This window comes from Chamaea fasciata, unplaced genomic scaffold, assembly GCF_029207755.1.
Source record: "Chamaea fasciata isolate MVZ Bird 193981 ecotype frontalis unplaced genomic scaffold, bChaFas1.0.hap1 SCAF_4, whole genome shotgun sequence".
NCBI lineage: Eukaryota > Metazoa > Chordata > Aves > Passeriformes > Sylviidae > Chamaea > Chamaea fasciata.
The window spans coordinates 37,463,572-37,468,684 of NW_027094089.1; the positions used below are offsets into that span (position 1 = coordinate 37,463,572).

Genomic DNA, 5,113 nt, shown 5'->3' on the forward strand with positions numbered 1-5,113 from the left:
ATCATATTAAGTGTTATGGCAAAATGCCTATTCAGATATTTTGATGCCTAAATTTCCTTCATATTTTCAGATAAATATTGTGACTTACTTATTTTCTTCCTTGGGCTTTCTCTGACAAGGACTGGCATACTAACAAGGGAGCTGGATAGGGTGTAAGATTGTGGTTTTCCCACATGAAGTCTCTAGGACCTTGAGGTCCTAGAAGATTCCTAAAAAATTCCTAAACACCTGGGTGATATGGGTGGTACAGGTACAAAAGGAACCAACAAGGAAAAGTGACCTCCTTGATTTGTTGCTTTGATTTAATTTGTTAAACAGAGATGGTCTTGTGGCTGAAGTGGTTATTGGTGGCCATCCTGACAACAGACATCATGAGGCAATTGTGCTTACATCTGGCAGCAACAGGAAAAGTGCCAGAAAAACTTCAGCTCTGGATATTTTGAGAGCAGACTTAAGGTTACTCAGGGGACTAATTAATGATATCCCCTGGGAAAATGTGTTTGAAGGTGCTGGGATCTGTCAGTGCTGGTCACTTTTTAAGCCTCACATCCCATGAGCACAGGAGCGGGAAATTTCAAAATATCAGAAGTCAAGCAGACAAGGCAGAAAGCTGGCTTGGTTGAGCAGGCATCTTTTTCTGGAGCCAAGGTAAGAAAAGAGAATGTAATGCCAGTGGAAGTAAGGTCAGATGACACGGGAGGAATACAGAGATGCTGCTTGCCACAGTAGGAAGAAACTTCATGCAACAAAAGCTGAACTGGTATTGAAGTTAGTCAGTACTGTGGGGGACAAAAGAAAGTGTTTTTTAAAATAAGTCAGTAGCAAAAGGCAGTTCAGTAATGACTTTGTCTTGTTTGAGGGGTATGAGGATGGTGACCTCATAAACAGGGACAAGGCAGAGATGTTTATTACTTTCTTTGTTCTAGTCCTCAAAACTAAGGATGGGGCTGTGGGAGTCCAAGTGTACTGAGCTAGAGGATGTGACGGTGTGAGGGTATATGTCCTGAGCTGAGGCTGTGAGAATGATAAACACTCCGTTACTCCTGAACTTGTGCAGGATTTGCTACTCCAGATGGTTGTTGAACTGGGGACTGAGTGGAAACTTCATCACAGTCTTCAACTTCCTCCTGAGGGGAAATGGAGTGGCAGGGATCAATCCCTTCTCTCAGGTGACCTGTGATAGGTCTTGGAAGAACGTCATGAAGCTGTATTGAGGTAATTTGGTTGGATATTAGAAAAAGATTCTTCATTCAGAGCATGACTGAGCACTAAAAAGGCTCCCCAAAGAAGTCACAGCATCAAGCCTGCCAGAGTTCAGAAATGTTTGGCCAACACTCTCAGGCATGTGGTGTGATTTTTGGGGTTGTTCTGTTCTGGGCCAGGATGTGGACTTTGATGATCCTTGTGGGTACTTTTCAAATCTGGCTGTTCTGTGATACTAAGATTCTGTGAATCCTTCAGTTTTTTTTTTTTTTTTTTTTTTTTTTTTTTTTAAATACCAAAATGTCACTATCTTACAAAAGAGATGTACTCAGATAAATGTCAAAAGAGATCACTTTCATTTTCCCCTTTGCGTCAGACATACTTCCTTCTCACAGGAGCTATTTAGCATAGAAAAACAGATCCAAGAGCCTCAAGTGTCTAGCATGAGTCTTATCTGATCCTTAACCAGTGGCATTGCTTCTGTGTTCTGTGATAAATCAATGCTACATTGTGGCTTGACTGAAATGCACTGTATTTTTCTGTCATGTCCATATAACTTGAAGTCAGATACCAATCACAGATCATAGAGTGTTGTACTGCCACTCTTAAATCACGTTAATAAATCCATGGTGGATATTTCTGTTAAAACTTTGTTGGTCTGTGTCCATCAGCAGGGAAATATTGCTGAATTTTAAATGGATTTAAACACAATTTAAATGGATTTAAACACAACAGTGGTTGTGTAACAGTTTCATGTTGCTAATCTTCTGAGCAAATGAAATAAATTTTACTCTTCAAATGTACTATGTTTGTGTTTCAGTCTGTCTTTTTGTAAAGAGGGCATATTTTGCATGTGATTTTTTTCCTTGTATTTTTAATGAGACTGATAACACTGTAATTTCACCTGTTAGGCCTTGCTGGGACATAAGATAATTGAGAGCTATAGGATTATGAAGATTATGTCTGGAAAGAGAAATGCAGTGTACATCACCTGTACAACAAACTAGCAACAGAATCTGGAATTAGTGCTCTCACCATGGAATGGCTGTACAATTTCATTCTGTAGGATACCTCAACATAATTTTTGTGGGTTAGAATCTGCCTATCACTGGTCACCAGCAGCACCAAAGAAGAAAATAGTATTTATAGGAAAAACATTTACTAATTGATTTAAACTTCTGCTGGGTGATTCTTTCAGTTGGTATTTACAGAAAGTTGTGTGTAGGAACTAAACAATAATAAAAAATGGAACTTCTTGTAGTACTTCCAGGAGGAAACGTTGTAAACTCAAATTGAATTTAACAGTTAATGAACAGCTAAGGAGACCTAGGTTGTAATTTCCATTCTTCCAGCACCACCACTACGGGTTGCATTTACCTGTGTGCAACATTACACTACAAAGCCTTAACATATGCTCCTTTAAAAGGAATTTGCATGTGTCTTACATGTGGCTGGCAAGTGTTATTTCTGTCACTTTATATGGCACTTGTTTAGATGGATAACAAGCCCAGTAATTTTCAGTGCCCAGGGCAAATCCTAATACGTCCCTCATCTTGCAACGCACAAAACCAATACTGAATTATAGCAAAGGACTTGCACAGCTTCTTCTAAGCCTGCCATAGATTTCTGTGTCTTTGAACGTTGAATATACTGCATAAACCAGCAATTACTTATGCCAATTCTTTAGGTTTTGCAGTAGATGTTCAAAAGAGAAATCATTAATTCTTCCTAAACTTGTTCAAAACCCTTGTTTTGCATTTTCATTAGTGCAACTTGTGGTAAGCTCATCACTATTAAACAGTAGAGAAAACTGAATGGCATTTAAAGAAAAAGGGGGGTTTTTTTCCTTCAAAAAGATGTATTCCTGATACAAATAGCTTTTTCAGCCAGTGCAAAGGAAAAATAATTTATTGGCCACATCTTTGAGGAAAATAAATACAGGCAAAAATTCTACCCCAAACCTAATTACCTATTACCACTGTAAGGCTTGGGGAAGGATACACTTAGATGTATCTCTTGGTGTAAATTTTGCTTCAAAAAGAGAAAACACTTTACCCAGTCAAACCACAATGTCTGTTGCTATTGCTAGTGACTGATATATTAATCACAAAATATTTGTGTCGGCTACAGGGTTTAAACCAATGCAAATATTCTCAGAAGTCCCTTTACAATGCAACTTTATGCAGATCAAAAAAAAAAAAATCCTTTTTTTTTTTTTTTTTTTTTTTTTTTTTTTTTTTTTGTCCAGGTAAATTAGAGAGAACAGGCACTGTAAAGTATAAAGTATAACTAGGCTGTGCCATGCAACCAATAGCACATGACACAAGAGTAGGTGGTGACACAGTATTTTCTGCTACTCTTTCTCTGTAGGAGTTCTGACATCTTTTCATATCTTTAACTTCCAGTAGGATTTACTGTGTCATTGGGATTATTATTTCTTTCCTTCCCTTTTTTTGCAGTTTGACTCAAGGCTTGAGCTCCAGATGTTTTATTATTTTCATCTCAGATTGCTGGCACTTGCTTTCTGCCCACAGTTGTAAAGCCATGCATTTCTGGCTTCTTGGTTCCCTGTTTGGAGGCTGGATTATCATTTGCTTGGCAGGGGTGGCTGTAGGCATGTGGGGTGGGTGCTGCTGCATGGGGGTCTGCAGTTTTGGAATTTGTTTGTCAGTAAAGCTTGGCAGCCCTTTCTGGCTTCAGTAATGTGCTAGGACCCCACAGGCGTCTTTAAAGATGAAAGGAAAGAACTTAACGGTTGTCCTAATTGCCAAATCCTGATTACATCCCAGGCCACATTGCTTTTCTTCTTCTTCCTGCAGTGGAGACTAGAGTGCTGACTACTCAGTTATCCCTAACTAAATCCTTTCCCTTTATCATTGTGGAGTCACCCAGCTGTCATGTCCCACCATCCCTATATTTTCTGTGCAGTTACAGAGGTTCTCAGGTACAGCACACCTGACACTGCAAAGTGTTGCAGGGCCATGGACACTGTAAAGATACTGAGGTTCTGACTGGCACTCTGCTGTGTTTCTAATAAGGCACAGTAATTGGAACATGTGTCCAGGAGGCCGGTGCCTCCTGTACAGGTTACCAGAACCATCAGATGTTACCTATATTGGAAAGCAGGAATTGTAGAAAAGCAAGAATTCATCCTCCAATAGATGACATCAGCATTCTTATTAATATTATTGCCTATAAAGGCAAAGAAAATTGAAATGAAAGGAATTGCTGTCATTTTCCCAAATATGTAAAATCAGTGCAGTAAAGAAACCGTGTTGTTACAGCTGGCAATCATTAGCGCTGACAATCATTAGCACTGGCAACACAGGCTTGTCTTGACAAAATTATAGTGTTGCGATGAATTTAACAATGGTTCAGTCTAAATTACCCCCTGCCCCACTAACCCTTTTGGTTTTTCCCTGGTTGTGGGTGTGCCAATCATTCTGTGTCCCTGTCCAGAAACCTGAAAGATTCTGGGTGGGAGGGGCTGAGGTGAATGGCAAAGCCTTTGGTATCTCCACCCTGTATCATGTATCAGATGTCCTGTGTATTGTCTTTCTGTCTTGGTCACTCCCTTCTTACCTGGTATTGGTTATTGTTCCCCCTTGCCCTTTCCACACCCCTCATACAAAAGCTGAAACCAGAACCCCAGGGGGCACTCTCTGGACGTGGCCCTGTGGGAGCAATAAACATCCAGCTTCAACCCAGGTAAGAGTCACTCTTTCTTCTTCTACGCCCCCTCTACGCTTCAGCCTGAGGTTCAGACCCACCGAACTGAAAGGATACAAAATTGCCTATGGACTGGTGAGTGAGCAAGCTGGTAAATTATTCCAGACACCACCACATTATAGTAGTAATAAACAATGTCTTGCCTTAAATAGAAATCTTCTGCTTTTGAAGCTTGCTGCTT

The 5,113-nt window shown here is 40.0% G+C and overlaps 1 long non-coding RNA gene across 1 annotated transcript in view; it reads left to right on the plus strand.

Moving 5' to 3' along the window:
- The first annotated feature begins 4,825 nt into the window (after window positions 1-4,825).
- LOC136288875 (uncharacterized) overlaps window positions 4,826-5,113 on the plus strand; it is a 4,611-nt gene continuing 4,323 nt past the window's right edge. The window contains exon 1 of the long non-coding RNA XR_010720621.1: window positions 4,826-4,911. This is a non-coding gene — a long non-coding RNA (uncharacterized lncRNA). The remainder of the gene's footprint in view (window positions 4,912-5,113) is intronic.